Consider the following 12,693-nt stretch of genomic DNA (forward strand, 5'->3'; position numbering starts at 1 on the left):
GAATTTTGTAGGACACGAAAAAAAGTATTAAATCAGGGAAATCACTAATTTGAAGCCAGAATTGTATTCTTGAATATTAAAAGTTTCAATAGTTTGAATATTTGATTGGCAAGTTTTTAAAAATTTTTACGTTCTCCCAACCGATTTATAAAAAATTAGAGCATGTCAATTGTTTCATTGTCTCATAATAGCACGTAGTAGGCTAGCAGATCGAGAAGAGGGGGTGGCGGGCTGGCCCCTCCTTATTTTCCGAAGACAGGATTATTGCTATTAATCTATGATGGAAGTTTTGAGAAATGACGAATATGTACGAGTATATCGAAAGAGGGGTGTTTGTTTCTATATTCATACAATGTATTGATATGAAAATTTAAAAATAAGAAAGTGTGGGGTGGCGGTCATAATACAACGTATGAGATGAATGTCTTTGACAGTGACATAACAACGGCCATGAAATGGGGAGGGGGGGGGGGCGATTAAAAAAAAATCAACTTACCTGAGAAAACATGACAATCAAAAAAAAAAGGGAAAGAATATTGTCCAAACTCGAAAATCCTATTTTGGAGAGAGATAGAGAGGGCGGGGTCTAGGTTTCAACTTCTTACATAAGCCTTTTTTTCATTCAAACATTACCCTCATTATAATAACCTTGTTTGTCTTCATTTACTTTGTATTTGATACGGAATGAGCAGATCGACTGATAATAAAAGCCCCCCCCCCCCCTTACACTTCCTCGCCCGAGGAACGTTGTATTATATTTCTCCAACCAATACCGAAAATATTCATTATAATAATATCCAAAATTTGTATTAGGTTCCGAAACAGCACATTCGAAATTTATAGCAGATATGAAAGAGGCCTATGGGTAGCCTTTCTTGTTTAATTATTTCTGTAGATCATCAGCTCATAAACGGACTGCTGAGAAAGAAGAAATTGTAGCTTATACTTGCAATGTCCAAAATCATAAGCATCAAAACAAACTTAGGATGATCTTAGGACAGGTATTGGTGTCCTAAAGTTAGGAAAAACTTAGGAAAGTTCCTAAATTTAGGGAAAAGCTTCCAGAAACGAGACTAGGACATTTCCTAAGACGTTCTTAGGACACACCGTTTTTAGCTTCGTGAACATGCCTGCAGTTGACTACATATCAATTTCTATTTGTCACTCTCTGACCAATCCACATAACATGCGTATAAACATCTTGCATTTCCCGCTATAAGCGAAAAAAATATCAGTATTCACTCCATTACTTTTATACAAACATAAACAGCAACAACATTCTATGCATGACAGCCAGCCGTGCGTGCGCTAGAAATCACAAAGTATGGGCAAAAAGAAAAACGACCTTGATTACAAACCAAGAGATTTTGGAAGCCGTATTCAACAATATATTGAACTATCTGTACCATGTCTTTTAAGACATCTATCAACAAACAGAATTTACATCATTCCTTCATGTAAGAAGTATCATAGCCAACTTCATATAGGACAGACCTTCAGTCAGCGGCATTGTGTCCAAAACAGACCTTCTGGTAGAGTCAGCGGCATTTAGCGGCATTTGTCCAACACAGACCTTCTGGTAGAGTCAGCAGCATTTAGCGGCATTTGTTCAACACAGACCCTTTGGTAGAGTCAGCGGCATTTAGCGGCATTTGTCCAAGACAGACCTTCTGGTAGAGTCAGCGGCATTTAACGGCATTTAGCGGCATTTCTCCAAGACACACCTTCTGGTAGAGTCAGCGGCATTTAGCGGCATTTCTCCAAAACAGACCTTCTGGTAGAGTCAGCAGCATTTAGCGGCATTTCTCCAAGACACACCTTCTGGTAGAGTCAGCAGCATTAAGCGGCATTTCTCCAAGACACACCTTCTGGTAGATTCAGCGGCATTTCTCCAAAACAGACCTTCTGGTAGAGTCAGCGGCATTTCTCCAAAACAGACCTTCTGGTAGAGTCAGAGGCATTTAGCGGCATTTCTCCAAGACAGACCTTCTGGTAGAGTCAGCGGCATTTAGCGGCATTTGTCCAAGACAGACCTTCTGGTAGAGTCAGCGGCATTTAGCGGCATTTGTCCAGCACAGATCCTCTGGTAGAGTCAGCGGCATTTAGCGGTCCAAGACAGACCTTCTGGTAGAGTAGCGGCATAGCGGCATACCTTCTGGTATATATCCAATATATATATATATAGCGGCAAGACACACCTTTTGGTAGAGTCAGCGGCAAGCGGCATTTGTCCAAGACAGACCTTCTGGTAGAGTCAGCGGCATTTTGCATATCTCCAAAACAGACCATCTGGTAGAGTCAGCGGCATTTAGCGGCATTTGTCTACAAGACAGACCATCTGGTAGAGTCAGAGGCATTTAGCGGCATTTGTCCAACACACACCTTCTGGTAGAGTCTGGCATTAAGCGGCATTTGTCCAACACAGACCTTCTGGTAGAGTCAGCGGCATTTAGCGGCATTTGTCCAACACAGACCCTCTGGTAGAGTCAGCGGCATTTAGTGGCATTTGTCCAAGACAGACCCTCTGGTATAGTCAGCAGCATTTGTCCAAGACAGATTCTGCTAGAGTCAGCAGCATTTAGGGCATTTGTCCAACCTGACCCTCTGGTAGAGTCAGCAGCATTCTCTCGAGTCATGCTTACCTGCTTGGGGAAGTAAAATTAAAAGATAGTTTACACCAATATTGTTAAAAGTCATTCTTATGAGTTTTGATTGAAAATTGAATTAATATGCTTAGCTAGTAAGTTGTGTGAAGTGGTATGACAGCGTTTCATGTGAAATAAATTGTATATTATCACTACTGGAAATGTTTGCTGGCTGTATAAATGAAAAACCAAATACCATACTGTTTCAATTTCCCGAAATTGATATGAACTTGATTTGCGGGTTATAACTCTAGAAATTTCATGAATGATTAAATGTTTGAATTTACATACTAAATCGAATGACTAATAAGCTGCATTTAAATCTTTTACGGAATAAGCTGCATGGTTATAAAATGTTAACCCATCCCATTTTTATATCTTTTATGGAATAAGCTGCATTTAATAAAAAAAATTTACGAAATAAACTGCATGATAATAAAATGTTAACATATCCCAGTTTCATATCTTTCACGGAATAAGCTGCATTTTATATCTTTTATGGAATAAACTGCATGATTTTAAAATGTTCACCTATTCCAGTTTTATATCTTTCACGGAATAAGCTGCATTTTAAATCTTTTACGGAATAAGCTGCATGATTATAAAATGTATCCCAATTTTATATCTTTTACGGAATAAGCTGCATGATTACAAATTGCTAACCTATCCCAGTTTTATATCTTTTACGGAATAAACTGCATCTTATATCTTTTTTACGGAATAAGGTGCATTTTGTATCTTTTATGGAATAAGCTGCACGGTTATAAAATGTTAACCTATCCCATTTTTAGATCTTTTATGGAATAAGCTGCATTTTAATAAAAGAATTTACGAAATAAACTGCATGATTATAAAATGTTAACATATCCCAGTTTCATATCTTTCACGGAATAAGCTGCATTTTATATCTTTTATGGAATAAGCTGTATGATTTTAAAATGTTCACCTACTCCAGTTTTATATCTTTCACGGAATAAGCTGCATTTTAAATCTTTTATGGAATAAGCTGCATGATTATAAAATGTATCCCAATTTTATATCTTTTACGGAATAAGCTGCATGATTAAACCAATATACAATCTATTATAACTTGCTTTCCTGTCCAAGTTTGATATCTTTTACGGAATAAGCTGCATGATTACAAATTGCTAACCTATCTTTTACGGAATAAGCTGCATCAGTATAAAATGTTAACCTATCCTAGTTTTATATCTTTTATGGAATAAGCTGCATTTTATATCTTTTACGGAATAAGCTGCATGATTACAGAATTTTTAACCTATCCGAATTTTATATCTTTTACTGAATATTGGCCATGATAAAAATATTTCTAGATTCCCATCTACTTTCGATTTTTTTTTAAATTTTGCGAAAGTTGATATGATTTTGACGACTGAAAAGATAGTAATTGCTGTAATACATAGGCCCTATATTTTAAACAAGGGTCATTGGTTGAAAAAGATTGGTGATGATGTGAAGTAGGAGATAATTGAACCTTTACTATGACCTTTGTTCAGGTATTATAGATAAAATTACACCGAATTACCAGGTCAATAAAAATCTTTGATACTGAAAAAATAAAAAGCATAAAATAAAGCCAGCCTTGATTTTTAAAAAAAAAAATTGGATGGGAATCTAGCAATTTATTTAATATGGCCTAAGCTGCATGATTGTAAAATGTTAACCTATCCCAGTTTTATATCTTTTATTTTACGGAATAAGCTGCATATATCAATAGACAATGTATTCCTCTAAAATCAGCGCATGAAAGTTTTTGTAGAGAATCCTTTACTGGACTTTTACAAATCGGTCTTCAAAAAAATAATTTTAACTTTGCATGGTGTGCTTCTGACAGTCTTTTCTTTCTAACTTTATCGATAAAAAAAGTTTAACACAGTCGCATACTTACTCATAGGGTTTATTTGTTGAATAAATTAAGATACAACTACTTTTAATGAGATAATATTGAAACATTAAAGCTTCTTCTGTTACTGTAATTTATGGAGTAATTACATTATTTTCTTTATTTAGTATTTTATTTGACATATTTTCATAAATATAACTTAATAATTAATATGTTATACATGGGGTACTTCAAATTTAATAGTCATAATCACATAATTGAGCAATATCAAATGCATGAAGCCGGATGTTTAACACCTTTTCCCTAATCACTCCTGTTTTGTTATATTGGTGGTAATTTTGTCTGTATCTGACTGCAAGATATCAATAACTGCAAATTGCTAATCAGCATGATACATGGCTAGTGTTGACCAAGATAAAGCTGTTAATTGAATTATTTTCAAAGATACTACCAAAGTACAAAGAGCTCTTTGTACAATTTAAACTGATATTTAATTACCTGGAAATATTTTTAAACTAATATAAATAAAAAAACTAAATGAAAAAAATATCAATATTACTAATTGAGCAAGTCCCTGCCATGAAGGAAAAACAAATATTATACTATTTAAGTATCTCTCATGCATAAAAGTGTAAATCATCTCTCCATTAATTACTTTATATCAATAAATCTATGGAAAAACAACAGATTAAATTGTAATTAAGATTGTTTTATCTATGATCTATACAAAACAGTATTTGTGGACTTGTTTATTCCTGAGTCCTACATCTTTTTCAAGATGAAGGAATTAACTGAAAATAAAGGAGAAAGGAATTAAAGCACTCAATCTTGTTAAACAAATTCTCTAAATGTTGTCAGAAGCACTGTCTTTGAGAAATGCCGCTAAAAACGAACTGAAATCTTGCTGACAAATGCTGCTAAATGCCGTTGACTCTACCAGAAGGATTTTGGAGAAATGCCGCTAAATGCCGCTGACTCTACCAGAACTGTGTTGAGACTAAATGCCGCTGACTCTACCAGAAAGTCTGTCTTGGACAAATGCCGCTAAATGCCGCTACTCTACCAGAAGGTGTGTCTTGGAGAAATGCTGCTAAATGCCGCTGACTCTACCAGATGGTCTGTGTTGGTAATTTTGTGCTTACTGGTGCTGTCTCTACCTGAAGGTCTGTGTTGGACAAATGCCGCTAAATGCCGCTATCAACAAGGTCTGCTCTTGGAGAAATGCCGCTGAAAGGTCTGTGTTGGCCGCTGACTCTTACCAGAAGGTCTGTCTTGGATGCCCTAATGCCGCTGATCTACCAGAAGGTCTTGGACCCCTAAATGCCGCTGACTCTACCAGAAGGTCTGTGTTGGAGAAATGCTGCTCAATGCTGCTGACTCTACCAGAAGGTCTGTGTTGGACCAATTGACTCTATCAGAAGCACTGTCTTGGCATTGCCCCACCCACCAACCCATTTCATCTCATTTCGTGACTTCTTACATGAAGTATGAACCCAGTCGCTCCCCCCAACCTTAAAGAATGGAGCCCTATATCTACTTCCCCAAAAACAGATTTAATAAGTGGTCTTATGTTATTTCTCGCAGCAGAATAACTTATCTTTTTATTTTTATAAATCAGTTTACAATTGTCTTTCGACCTAAAAATAGGTCTGAATACAAACAAGAGGCCCATGGGCCACATCGCTCACCTGAGCACTAATGGTAGGAAAGAGTAAAAAATGGCTTTTTATTGTAAAGTTTAAATCCAAAAGTAGTCCCATGACCAATCATGGATTTGCTATTTTTTAGAAAATGATTTTTAAAGAATTTTCCTATATATATCTTTAAAAACTTTGGTCGGCCATTTTGGCCCCGCCCTACCCCTGGGGGTCATGATTTGAACAAATTTGAATCTACACTACTTGAACATGCTTCCATATAAATATGATACATTATGGCTTTGTCATTCTTGAGAAGAAGATGTTTAAAGAATTATCCTATATATTTCTATGTAAAACTTTGGTCGGCCATTTTGGCCCTGCCCTACCCCCGGGGATCATGATTTGAACAAACTTGAAACTACACCAGTCTACCTGAGCATGCTTCCATATATTTATGATGAATTATGGCTTTGTCATTCTTGGGAAGAAGATTTTTAAAGAATTTTCCTATATATTTCTAAATAAAACTTTGGTCGGCCATTTTGGCCCTGCCGTACCCCCGGGGGTCATGATTTGAAGATACTTGAATCTATACTACCTGAGCATGATTCCATATAAATATGATGAATTATGGCTTTGTCATTCTTGAGAAGAAGATTTTTAAATAATTTTCCTATATATTTCTAAATAAAACTTTGGTCGGCCATTTTGGCCCTGCCGTACCCCCGGGGGTCATGATTTGAACATACTTGAATCTACACTACCTGAGCATGCTTCCATATAAACATGATGAATTATGGCTTTGTCGTTCTTGAGAAGATTTTTAAAGAATTTTCCTATATATTTCTATGTAAAACTTAGGTCGGCCATTTTGGCCCCGCCCTACCCCCGGGGGTAATGATTTGAACAAACTTGAATCTACGCTACCTGAGGATGTTTCCCTATAAGTTTCATCTTTCCTGGCACAGTGGTTCTTGAGAAGAAGATTTTTAAAATATGCCACCAAATTTTCCTTAATTCCCAGTTATCTCCCCTTGAATGAGGGTGTGGCCCTTCATTTGAACAAACTTGAATCCCCATCACCCAAGGATGCTTTGTGGCAAGTTTGGTTGAAATTGGCCCTGCGGTTCTTGAGAAGAAATCGAAAATGTGAAAAGTTTACAGACGGACAGACAGGCGGACAGACAGACGGACGCCGGACAAAATGTGATCAGAAAAGCTCACTTGAGCTTTCAGCTCAGGTGAGCTAAAAATTGTTTATCATCCACATCTCCAACAAGTTCCAAATAGCGCTGGTACATGTTCACCGGACAGGCAGGCGTATCCCCTTTTGATATAAGTACTTCGTTCCCTTGCCGATATTGATCCGTCTTGCTTTTTCTGATGCATATCACTAAATAATCATCACGAATCAGTACATCGTTGAAACAGTGAGAGCTTAACTCATCAATTCGCAAGAAACCAGCAAAACTAAATAAAATCATTGTGAGGTTTCTAACAATTAACAAATCTGTTGAATCCTGGAACTTAACACACAACTCTATTATACTTCTGGTAATCGGCTCCTTTTTGTTTACAGATTTAGAAACTTTTCTCCTCGCTGCTTCCTGTATTGATAGAACAAATGAATTTTTTGTCGGATCTGTAAAACCCAAACAGTCATGCGCCCACTTGATCCCGTACACAGCCGAATTAACTGGATGTTGCGTTGCGCCATTATCCAAAAGGTGTGTCAAATACAATGCCCGTGAATGGGGTTTGCCGGAAGTGCACTATGTCCATGTGATTTGATGAAGGTCTCCCATCTTTTGAAATCGTTGAAATAGTTTTTGTTCGTGTTGTCACTGTTAGTTGATAATACCAAAACACTCATGTGGCGACAAAGATCGTCTAAATAACTGCCAGGTTTCACTCCACTGTCCAGCGCTACCTTCCGAACTATCCTGCAAACCTATTCCTGAAAAATCAAAATTTAATTCTTAAGAACATCATATTAAACACAAGTCCTTCTTCACCAAACATACCGTTCTTTCCCCTACCTCTACACACAACATCAACATTTTTAAGTTTGGCTATATTTCTTACATACCAAATGAAATTGCCATCCTTACAGACCAACATTGGCCAGAAGGGTGCAGATTTCCACTCTGGTATCATCAAACTCAATTTTTCTTACACATCTTTGTATCAAACAAGGTGGTGGTACAACCCAGTTAACACAATCTGACCATACCTGTTCAAAAGCATCGACTCCGCTTGATTCAGTGCACCAATATTTGGAATTGAATACTTCACACTTACAGTTATATTTAGAAGATATCTGTCACATGTATGCTTACCCCATGCTTCATCAAAATATTCAAACACTCCCTGTTTAATTGGCCAATCATCACAATCATTCATCCTGCTTAGTGTGTCTGCTCTCTTATTAGCAGTTCTAGGCAACCATTTGCAATTCAACTGAATTTTCTCCTTCTTAGACAGCCCATGCACAGACATAGCAATGTCCTGTAAACCCTTATTTCTACTTCCTACCTTAAGTATGTGTGGCACATTCTTATCTGAATTTACTTCAACTGAATTGCTCTTGACCAAATCCACAGAATTATCTAAAATTCTCTTCACTTTTTCAAGTTCCCTCCAAGTGGAACTCTGTCTACTTTCACACTCATTCCAAATACCATTATGTACCATTCGTATTCCTTCTGTTCATCCTTTGAACTTAGAGTCAAATGACCTCCATATCTAGAATCTGAAGCATCACAAAATACTTCAATTTGTCTGACATCTTTGTCCCTTACCTTACTAAACGGAGCGCCCTTTTCATTCATGTTTTCCAAATTTTGTAACCAAAACTGAAATTCCTCTACAGGTTCCTTACTCAACATAATATAAGAATTCCAACTGGATCTTATTAAAATGCAATACATATACCTGGTTCTTAGCCTAACTGCATCCCCAAACACAGTTTGTGTTGAAATGATCTGAGGTGGCAGAGGATAGTTTCGAATAAAGTACCGTCAAAAAATAGAAAAAATAGAGAAACCTGAGGTTTGAATGCATATTATAGGTAATTTTATAGCTAGAATATTTTATGGGTGCATTTGGAGGGAATTGGTGGCCTTGTATATTTTATTGAAATATGACACTTTAGTGTCACTACTACTGTATATGGGATATGGACTAGAAATACGAAACTATGCTCAAAACTCGCTCTACCGGTATTTCACCAGAAAAGCGGGGAGGGTTCATAGGATATATTGTAGCTTGAAAACGAGGTGGTTGAGCCATTATCTCTTGCTGTTCATTGGTATGTACAAATGTTATTCTGCAATTTGTGTGGTAGCTTAGGTCATGAACACGGGCCTGGAAGCAGTTGCGGCTGCAGCGAAATAGTGAAAATAAGCTTGATTCACATGAAATTTTGAGATTGTCCCTGTGCCATCTTTAGGGCTCATTGTGTAAGTTGTACGTATTTTATTCCTAAAAGCTTAAAATTCCTCAAGGGACTACATCATACTATTATTACATGTAGAGGGAATTTAAAATTTTTCAATGCACATTTTAAAAGCAGCTCAATATTAAGTAAACCGTCAGTCAAACGTTTTGATTGCAAAAAAAACTATCCTCTGCCACCTGACCGACTACTGATGCAATGAATCGTACTTCAAACCATTCGTATCCGGCTTTGATGCCTTCCAAAATATTTTGAACATTTCCTTTAAGTTTGTTTATCATAGAATTTGATACTGATATTCTATCACACTTTGTGTCCCAAACCAAACCTAGTCAAATTATTTCTTGAACAGGTTCCCACTGACACTTCTCATCAGCCACTAAAAAACCTAATGCATTTAAATCAGCTTGAATTTTTTCACTAACAATTCTCGCGTGATCTAAAATTTCAGCGCCACCTATGCCGTCATCTAAATACATAACGATTTTATAACCCTTCGATCTCCAAAATTTAAGTACTTCTCGCAAAACCTTTGTGAAAATATATCCAGCAGTGCTAATGCCAAATGGCAGAACGTTAAACACATACGAGGGGTGATCAAAAAGTTCGCAAACTACTATAGTAATTGAATAACTTCCATAAAAGAATTAATATTTGGTTTCAATGTTGATAATATTTTAAATTAATCCTCCCCAATTTTAATGCACATCAACCACCGTTCTGCACATGCGTGAATCACGTGATATTGGCGGTCACGTGACCCCCTCCGTAGCGTTCTGTCACAGAAGTTGAAAGATTTTTATGAGTTTTATATTTCAGTGTGAGTTAATTTTTATGACAAGAACAGTTCATTTGTCAGAAATGGTCATATCTCGGCAACAGAATGGGTGGATAAGAATATCCTTTCAAAAAATAAGTATGGCGACCATTAAACCCCAACCTTCTCTCTCGGGAGAGACTTTTATTCAAGGTTGATAGAGAATGGGTGCCTCCTTTCTATCATATCTAATTTGTTTAAAATCTAAAGTAAACGATATCTTAGGTATTTAATAATTATATTATTGTTCAAATATTCAACTATTTTCAATGTGTTAATTGGAGGTCTTTGATAGCAACTTGCTTAATTAAAAATACATATCTTTTCAAACTTGCTTTCACTGGGCAAGATGACAAGTATCATTTTTAACCATCTGCCTTCCTTCACTAAAACGATCAATCCAATCATTAATTGAATTTATAGGAACTCATTTATCTCAATAAACTGTGTACAAATTATTATTTGATACTGCAGAGGGATTTCTACGATATACAATAAATTGTACAGTCGTTTGTTGAACGTGTTAGACTGAGACAACCATTTTGCGTCACAACTGACCTACATAGTGACGTCATTTTCACATTGTGACGTCACAAACAAGGAGAAAAACCTTATTCAGCATATGCTATTTATAGACCTTTTGTATGGCTATGTGTGTACCGAATTTCATTCTCATCTGAATTGTGGTTTTGTAGATATAGAGATAGTTCGCGAACTTTTTGATCACCCCTCGTAGAATTTGTTTTCCCATTTAAAACCCAAATACTCTCTGTCTAACTCATTTATCATAATATGATGATAAGCGCTTTTCAAATCAAATGAAAAAATGTAGTCACCTTCTTGAAAAAGTTCACGTGATGTACTTGCGTCTTCATACTTGTATTTGTATTTAAATAAATGTGGATTGACATGCCTAGCATCTAAAACCAACCTTTGTTTTTGTTTATTACCTGCTACAGTCAATGGATTCACTACTTTAGGTTTGTCCATAACCTGTCGAACACAGCCCTTTTTTACCAAATTTTCTATTTCATTTGATACAAAATTGGCATTTTCCAATGCAGATCTTTTATTCTTAAGTTCTATAGGACTCGGAATTGTAAATAAAGGCAGTTTGTAACCAAATTCAATTACACTTAAGACATACCTGCTCGCTTCAATCGAACGCCATTGACCTACATTTTCTTTCAGTCTACCTACCGGTGAATTACCTGTGTTCGTCTCGCATGACTGCTTTGTGTCAAAACATTCAAATACAAAACTACTTATCTTTTCATCTGTTTTTTTTCTGTACAATCCTTTCTCCAGTGTCCCTTCTTATGACACCTGTAGCACTGGCCCAATCTCCATACATCGGGCGTAGTAGAGGTTCAAGTACTGCCTCCTGTAGCGTTGATAGAAGGGTAGGGCCTCCACTTCTCTCGCATATCCCTTCGACGCTTGATACGTTCGTCCTTGACTCTTCTCTCTGCCCTCGTTTGCGCCTTGTAAATTCTTTTTTCATCATCTGAGTCCGAAGCTATCGGGTTCTTTACATATTCATCTACAGCTCTCCACCCGGTCGATGACGAATCTGCTAACTTAACTAGTTTTTGTCTCTGTTTAATCAAGTCATAACCTTCTGTTATCTTTTGTCTCACTCCTTGAATGCGGTTCTCTTCCAGTTCTTCGTTTGCCTCCTTCAGCTTTGCCATAACTTTAACATTGTGCTTATGCTGTTCTTCATTACCGCGCTTTTTGAATTTATAATTATCCGTGAACACTTGCTCGAACTTCGCTTCTTGCCGCTCGGCGATTATTTTTTGATTTTCATTTATACTTCTCTGCACTGTCGAAGTCTACTGTCCAAAATACTGGAAAACTGGCTCAAAATCTCATTGTTGGCCTGTTGAATTGACTGATTTATTTGCTGTTGAACGTCCCCGACGTCCATAATTAAGCTGTTGCTCGCTTAAGTCGGCGGCTAGAAGTGACCAACCTTTAAAAACCAGTTCTCTACTACACCTCAAAATCAATTTCTATTGGTCACTCTCTGACCAATCCACACGACATGCGTATAAACATCTTGTCTTTAATACAACATTTTCCCGCTATACTAGCGAAACGCGGAAAAATATCAAGGTCTGGCTTGCACAAACTCATAAAATCATCATTACAGTGTGATAAATATTCCATATGAAAAGGATCTTCTATACACATAATAAAGAATAAGCAATCAAATCTTTATATCCATATTGGCATATTTTATTTGTTTCAGTATACATGTAATA

At 36.7% G+C, this 12,693-nt stretch overlaps 1 pseudogene; it reads right to left on the reverse strand.

The window, feature by feature from the left end:
* Nucleotides 1–11,267: 11,267 nt before the first annotated feature.
* LOC134278749 (uncharacterized) lies at nt 11,268–12,478 on the reverse strand (annotated as a pseudogene).
* Nucleotides 12,479–12,693: the final 215 nt, after the last annotated feature.

This window comes from Saccostrea cucullata, unplaced genomic scaffold (genome assembly GCF_032062105.1).
Source record: "Saccostrea cucullata isolate Sc308-1 unplaced genomic scaffold, CSIRO_AGI_Scuc_v1 ctg909, whole genome shotgun sequence".
NCBI lineage: Eukaryota > Metazoa > Mollusca > Bivalvia > Ostreida > Ostreidae > Saccostrea > Saccostrea cuccullata.